Below are 7956 nucleotides of genomic sequence, written 5' to 3'. Positions count from 1 at the left end.
GCCCCTAACATTCTAAGGAGTGGATACATTGTAATCTTTCTTGGGCAGAAATATAAACTTTGGTGGAGAGGAACCCGAACTTAATGAGTAGCTTGTTATTTTGACTACAGCGCTCTATGTAAGGGAAGAAAGTATTGGGAGGCTGTTAAGAGAGTTGCCTGGGGCCACAGTGGGATCCAGTAAGGGAAACGTGAGAGGCAGTGAGTGGTTCCCAGGACACCTTGACGCTCCGAATGGCGAGGAGGTGATGTCGTGTTGATGGTGTGGTGGGGATGGAAAGGGCATCTGTGGTGTGGCTGGTACCACATGTTGATGCTACGGTTCCTGTTCAGAAAGAGTCAGAAACTGGGAAGTAAATGGAAAACTCAGGTGCTCTGCAAAAAGGAAGGAATGGTGGGAGAGGGTTTTTCCTCTTTCTCACATCTTTTTGTAGCTAATTCGACCTGTGCATTGTGCTCCATTCTCTCGCTAAGAGACAGGTGAGCAGAATCTGTAAGACGTAGTCTTCTTAAGAGGAATTCAACCTATTTCTGCCTTATGTGTGAATCGCTTTATTATTTACTAATTTCCCATTACACCATAACTCAGGTGACAGACTTATTTCTAGTACTGTTAGAAACAGGAAGACATTTTGTTAAGATTTTAACCACGGCCTCTTGAATCTTGAGTGTTCAGAAGGGATCAAAATGAGCTTTTATTATCTGGGTAGTAGACAGACAGCCAGATCCCGTGCATTCTTGTATCCACCTTGATGCAATGACTTGACATCAGAGGAGTTAGTGATTTCCAGGTGGCTCCCTCCTTAGCTCTCCTGTCTTTGCTCGGACTTTGCTCTACTTAACTGTTTGCTGTTCTCAAAAGATAGAGCCTTAAAGGAGAGCTAGGTCACGAAAGTGATGTTGACACCTGGTAGCCATGAGACCAAAACACACAATAGGTGTGGTGTTTGGCAAAAGGGATCACCGGAGTGAACTTGCTCTGGCCGGTACTGGGCCTTTAAAACACTGGGGATATAGACATTCATGGCCTACAAGCATGGGGCAATCACCCCTTGCCTGGGACGACCAGCTCCTAGGTCCTGAATCAGGGAGCAGCCTTGGTGGAAGGAGGGAAGGGTGGAGCTGCACAAGGGGCACCTGCAGCCAGAAGGCTGAGCTTTGAGGGTTAGCGCCATCCTCGGCTTGGTGCGTGAGCCTCGGGTTCTCATCTGTACGAAGAGGACGACAGGAAATGGGGCTCGCGGGCCCCAGAATCTATTTATATTCTTTTATAGTATTTTTATGAGACTTGCTGTGTGTCAGACACTCTCATCATCGCTTTACAAATATGAAATCCATTCCAGTTGCTTTTACCTCCCAGTGGGGTATCTGCCGTTATTATCATCTCTGCTATGCTAATGAGAGGACGGATGCTCAGAGCATCGGCTGACCTACTCACCTCCCGAATCAGTCAGAGGCAGAGCTGGCTTTGAGCCGTGATGGAGCCTCATTGCACGTTTGTATCGTAAGGCTCTGGGGAGCAGGAAAGAGGCGTGGCTCCTCTAGGGAGTGACAGCAAAGACCCTCTGGTCGGGAGACTTCCTGGGCCCACCGCTTGTGTGTGGGTAACTGAGTGGGCGTTTAATGCTGGGGTCAGGTGAGGCCGATCGAAAAGACAGAGTCCAGGGTTGTGTGACACATTTTAGTTGTCTAAAAAAAAAAAAAATTAAACTGGCAACTAGTTAACATAAATAGATCAGACCGATTTGTCGGTAGAAATGGGTCTGAGAAGTAACAAGCCCTTCCACACTCTGCCTCCGAATGGTCACCCCAACCCAGGCTCCTTCCACGAGGCTTTCGCCCATGCAAACTGGATAGCCGCCTCCTTTTGGTAGGACTCTGCCCTGACTGCATGTTATCGTGGAATGCTAAGTTAGCTAACAGATGTTTCCACTTGGGTCTGGAGCCAGATACAGGGTTTAGAAATAATGATTGCTTCTGGGTCCAGTGCCGGAACTGTTGGCTCATTGTTGACCGGCCAGCCCTGGAGAAACCCTTAGCAGACAGTCATACTCAGAACTGCCCTTTGGAACAGATGGCTGCCGCCCCAGCCCGTGCAGCTTCCCAGCCTCTGCACAGCCAGGTAAAGGCTGCAGGTTCATCTCTATGGATCTGCTTCCCTCGGGGTAAGAAGAAGAAAGCTGGGTGTTTGCTAGCTTGGGCATGAAGACACAGACACTGGGCGTCTCCTTTTGGTCTGGGTCTCCTCTCAGTCCTGGGTGGCTGCGGCCACCAGCCCACTGTCGATTGATTACTCAGCCACACCCCAGATCCTGCCACTACTCCGGTTCCTGGCTCTGCTTGCGTCACAGTTGCAGACAGTAAACGGAAGTTGATAAAGGTGGCCCGCGGGGGAACAGAATTGGCCATTTGGCGCCTAAGGAAGCCAGTAGCTGGAACGAGGCCCTGACAGCCCAAAGCCAAGCACCAAGGCAGCTGGAGAGTGAGTCACCGGTCGGATGGTTGGGACGACTTAGGAAGGACAGGGTGGATGGGGAAAGGAGGGCAGGACCAGGGGGCACTGCTTGGTTCTGAGAGTCAAACTCCTTGATTGCGCCCACTCACAGTGAGTTTGGGATGAACCTCTGCTGCTATGAGAAACGCGTTAGAGATTTAGTAAGAAAATTCTGACTTCGTGAGCAAGGACTCTAGTGCCTTGGTTGGCCTAGAGATTGTGTAGCTGGAATGTGCTCTGAATAGCCAGTGGTTCCTGGACTGGGAATTTGCTCAGTTTTAACTGAGCCAGCCTTCCTGAATTAGTTGTGTTCCTGTAGGTTTGTTCGCTGGCTTTCGTGAGGGCCCTCTTTACCGGTCCAGAATTCTGTTTCCTTTGGGGGAAGCCATACCATCTTCTGGAAAAGACACTGTGACAATTAAAATCACCCAGCCCTGCCGGCTCCACCACCAACAAACGGCAAGCCTGTGGCAGGACTCTGGTGGAGCTCGCCCATTGGTGCAGACCAAATCCCATCCCACAGCCATTCCTTGCAGACCTTGATCGTATGGCTTCCGGCTCCAGTGTCTTCTCCCGCTTTCACGTCTGGGCCTTGTGTGAACACACGTGTTTTTATCGCTGATCTGTGAGCCCTTTGCAGAAGGAGAGCTTTGGAACCAGAGATTCAAGTTCCTATTTTAACTCAGCTGCTTGCTGGTTGTGGGACTTGTGTGTGTGCCTTGTGTGTGTGCTTTGTGCGTGTGCCTTGTGCGTGTGCCTTGTATGTGTGCCTTGTGTGTGTGCTTTGTGTGTATGCCTTGGGTGTGTGCCTTGTGTGTATGTCTTGTGTATGTCCCTTGTCCATGTGCCTTGTGAGCTTGCCTTGTGCGTGTGCCTTGTGTGTGTGCCTTGCCCCTCTGTACTGATAGCTCGTTTTCTGCAAGAGGCGGTTGACAAGAACCCAGCTTCGTCTAGCGTAAGGCCGACTGTGAGGCTATAATGAATGAATACCTGGAAATGCATGGAAAGTTCTTAGAGAAGCCCTGGGTACAATGTAAAGAGTCACTGAGGGCTGTGGTTAAACTATTCCCAGCCTTCTCCATGGACCTGGAACAGTTGATATTAAATGTTCAGAGAATAAAGGACAACTTGGTCCTTGCAGAGGGGATCACCCCCAGGGAGCTAGAGATGGAGGGGAGAACACACTGTTTCTCTCTTAGCCTTTGAAGAGAGTTTGTGGTAAGAATTTTGGGCTCTGGGGGGTAAAGAGTTATGTAATGTTCTTGTCACAAGCCTTCTGGGATTTGGGATTTGTCCTGTGGGCAATTGGAAGGAAGGAAAAGAGACCTGGGTGACCTACATGGCCACATCCTCCTAGGGTGTGCCTGGTGGGGGAGGGTCTTCTGGGGCCCTTTTTTTGCTTCCCACAACATTGGCCTTTGTAGAGACAGCCTTGAAGATGAGCACATTTTAAAGACTTGAATCTACATTGTTACATCTTAAAAGAACCGAGTGTAATTGAATTGCTGATACAAGCGGCTACTTGTACAAGGTCCAGGTCACCCTACATCTCTATGGAAACGTGTGTTTGTTTTAAAACCTAGCAATCAAAAGTGGGTTTTTAATCAGGTCGCTTTCGGAGATAAGCATTTTATTTATATTCTCCAGCCATCGAAGACCTGTGAAATCAAATGATTTCAAATTAAGTAGAAAAACCGTAGCACAGAAGAATGTTAATAGAGCCCGCCACAAGTCCAGCCTCCTCCTTCCCGTCCCCAGTCTGTGCCTGCACCCTCCGCTGAGATCGCCCCATTTATTCCCACTGTCCTCTGCTCTCTTTAGCTCCCAACTTGTGCTCAGCCAGGAAGGGAAATGCGTTGGCACTTTATGGGAAAAAAAAAAAGTTAATCTTCATTCATCACCATCCGCTAGTGCTGTTAGTAAAAGGAAAAATTCAAAGCGGGGGTGTGCAGTGTGCACTAAGTGCTCACCCTGCCTGGTCTCCCCACTAAGTGTGCAAGGCGCTCAGAGCCACAGGACCCTGCTCCCTGCCTCAGCACCTGCCTGGGGGTGAAAATGGCCTGGAACTCAGCTCTGTCAGCACATTCTGCCCTAGATCTGCTCAAGTGATATTCTAAGTGATTGGAAGCTTTTATCTGCCTCTGAAAGCAAGCCTTTTCAAATAAGTATTGACTGTTAATGACCTGTTTAAATAAAACATTCAATTTCCCTTTCTTCCCCCCAACAAAGAATTGAGTCGGCAGAGACATTTCTAAAGGAAAGGCTAGCCCTGCCTTTCAAAGGAGGCTGAGCCAAAGCTTTTAAATGTGAACATTTTTTTCCCTGACATTTGCCCTTAAAATGCTATTCAGTGAAGTTGTGCTCATAGGAGGTTGAGCACATTGAAGTGTCTTTGAATAAAAATGCAACCTTGAGATTTTTTTTTCCTCCAAATTAAAAAAATGCCCCAACTAAGTAGTGCCCTACGAAATTCATATTTCTGTCACCATGCTGTCTTGTTGTTTATGAATGCTCATTCTTAACTATCAGAGAGACTTTCCTCTGAGGGATGGGTTAGTTACCACACAAGACCTTTTATTAAAAAGGGAGAAATTTTTTAAAAAAAAAAAAAGAAGAATCCATGAAATGTAAATCCGAGATCGCAATAATTACAGGCGAAGGAGAGAGGGCCCAGAAAAACTGACGGAACTCCAGGCAGCAGCCACCGGTCCAGGTAGTAAATTTAGAGAAAGTCCCGTTTATACAGAATAAGCCTTTTACTCTCCAGTTGACATGTGGGCACCCCTCTGTGCACAGAAGACTAGATGGTGGGTCTCTGAATTCGGTTAAAGGTGATCTAGATAGAAGAGTAGCCTACTACATCAAACTCCGTACCCACTTGCTGTGTGATTTAAGGTGAGCGTTCAGCTCCCTGCCACGCTAAGAGTCCCCGTCAACTCAAAGGACCTTAAAGGTCACTGAATGCGTCCACCTTTTCTCCACCCTCGGAGACCTGAGGCTCGCATGCCAGAGCTACCTGAGGCTGTCAGGAATGCAGGCAGGCACCCTTTAGAAACCACACCACAGGCCAGTTTTTCCCAGCTCCCCTGTCCGCGCCTACTGTCCGGTTTCCTATCCACCACACACCGCTCCGGGATGACCCATGCTGGGAAGAGAATGAAAGAAGTCAGTCTGTGTGACCCTTACACCTTCTTTCAAAAGTAACTGCATGCCCTGAACTAAGTCACAGCGCAGTTATCAAGATGTCCCTATCCCGGAAGACTGGTGGTCACGGTGTTGTGTCACCAACATCTTGTATGCAAGATCTGAGACCCGTGTCAGAAAGTGTCTCCGTTCATACATGATCACTGCACGTTCTAGGCTGTGCCAAGGTCAGGCGTGTAGACATATTAATTGCTGTAGAACAGGGACACAGATGATAAACCCTTGCATGCCATGCAGTTCCTGAGCAGCTTCGTAGCATCAAATAGATGTTGCCTACAACCATTTGGTGTGGCTCTACACACTTTCAGCTGAGCCCGGACATTGGTAGAACCATCAGTGGACTTTCTTTGCCGGTGCTTGACTCTGCAGCGTGTGTACATCGTTATTTCTGTCTGGAGGGCCAAAGGCTGGACCCTCAGGACTGTATTCTTCCTACAGTTCAAAGTCCACGACGCTGTGATAATGGCTAGGGGCCGAGTCAGCAGGCCTGGGTTTGAGCCTTGGTCATGTGACTTCTTGCCGGCTCTTGACTTACCAGTCTCTTTACCCTCACTGGTCACGAGGAGAAAGTAAAAAGTTATCTATCATTTGCATCCTAGAGTCAAGAGGGGGTGAAATGAAAAGCCACCAAAGCCAAACTACGTGTGTCCAAGGCTAGGAGCGTGCCTGGCACGCTCGCCGCGCGCTCTCCATGAGTGTGCTCATTGATACGAATAATGTGAGCAAAAGAACCACTCTTTAGTATGTAGCAAGGAGCTACCAGTTATCCGTGTAGACTTCCGTGGGACCCCAGCTACTGTGTGTTGGGTTGGGACCAAGGAAAACACTCCCTTTATGTCTGAGGACAGAGATCTAGTTCAAGATTAGTGAGTGGGCGCTCACCTTGAGTCTGGTTGAAATCCTGATTACCATGTTCCTCTGCGCCCAGCCTGGCATACGACAGGCTATTTGAATTTCTAGCAAGTCCCCAGTGGTGCTGAGCATGTTCCCCTGGGAACCACTCTCCAAGAACCGCTGCACTGGTCCAGCACTTTGCAGGAGAAACAGAATATGTACCCACAGACACGAGTTCGTATTCTGTGGTAGGCACATTAATAATAATAATAATAATAATAATATAGAAATGGGTGGAAAATGGAACAAAATGGATAATATACTTTGTTTAACTTAATCTATGAAGCACAATGATTTCAGCATCCAGTCAATATAAGAATATGAACGAGAGAGTTTGCATTCTTGTTGTGCTAAGTCTGTAAAATCTAGAAACTATGTAGTTCCAGCACTTTCTGTCAGGCCATGTAGGAGGGTGACCCTGAGAGCGGCTGACACTCATCACTACCCAGGTTTCCCAGGGCCTCACACACTTCCCTTTGGCAAACACGGTAGAGGAGCTTCTGGTTATCAGCCAGGAGATCAGAAGGGTCCCTGCCCTGTACCAGGATGCAGTCAGGACATTTGCCGTCTGCCCCTGCGGCTTCACTACTCTGCTAATGAGCCCAGACCCGCAGTCTGGTTTTGATGTGTCTACAAACTGTGGGAAGCTGCTCCTAAACGCCTCGGCAGAAATTGCTAAGATCGTCTTCTTCAGTTTCTCTCCCGGCCTTCTTCTGGTTTTCCAAGTCCAGTTCGGGCAGTGTGACGTCACGCCTGAGAACAGGAAAGTGAATCTCAGAGCCGCGGTAGGTTTCAGAGAAACAAAAGTGAAATTGTCACCGCCTCCCCAGAGAGCCAGGGAAATGCTGAGACGTCAGGAAGCCAGGCCCAGGCCACTCTTGGAAGCTTTCCTGTTTCCATGACTGCGGGAGGAACACAAATATTTGAACTGGGAGTCGGTAATTGATCGCGTTGACATACACATTAAACTTCATTGTATTATGTCAATTGGAAATGCTGAGGCAGATGTATTTGCCAGAATTCCTACTATTCGGGCTTATTTCTCATAAAAATGTTTACTTTTGTTTGGAAGCTAGTAGGTTTTCAGAAGGGCATTAATGCATACTATTTAAGGCCGCTGCTCGGCAAGGCCTTCAGCTTGATAGAACTCTGGGGCTGAAGTGCTTGGCGTTAACCGTATTTATGTTTTATTAATTTCTCTCTGGAGGGGCATAGAGATAATATATTAAAATGGTGAATTCTTTTCTTTGTGATTGATGTCTTTGCCTGATAAGTTTTTTTGCAACTCCTTGGTCTTTATTTTTGCCTAGGGTATATAGTAAAACACGGTGCCTAGACATATTTCTAATGCTGTTACTGACATCT

The 7956-nt window shown here is 47.9% G+C and overlaps 1 protein-coding gene across 7 annotated transcripts in view; it reads left to right on the top strand.

Moving 5' to 3' along the window:
* Positions 1–7956, top strand: part of Spats2l (spermatogenesis associated serine rich 2 like) — a 156178-nt gene that overhangs the window by 63618 nt on the left and 84604 nt on the right. Inside the window, exon 1 of one of the 7 annotated variants that reach the window (XM_013353450.2) lies at positions 7478–7529. The exons of the other annotated variants lie outside the window; for them this stretch is intronic. The gene's annotated coding sequence lies outside the window, so the exon portion shown is untranslated. Of the gene's footprint in view, positions 1–7477; positions 7530–7956 lie in introns of those variants that run through there. 7 annotated transcript variants of the gene reach the window in all.

Source organism: Microtus ochrogaster, unplaced genomic scaffold (assembly GCF_000317375.1).
Source record: "Microtus ochrogaster isolate Prairie Vole_2 unplaced genomic scaffold, MicOch1.0 UNK8, whole genome shotgun sequence".
In the NCBI taxonomy this organism is placed as follows: domain Eukaryota; kingdom Metazoa; phylum Chordata; class Mammalia; order Rodentia; family Cricetidae; genus Microtus; species Microtus ochrogaster.
This window is presented reverse-complemented; position numbering and strand designations above follow the sequence as displayed.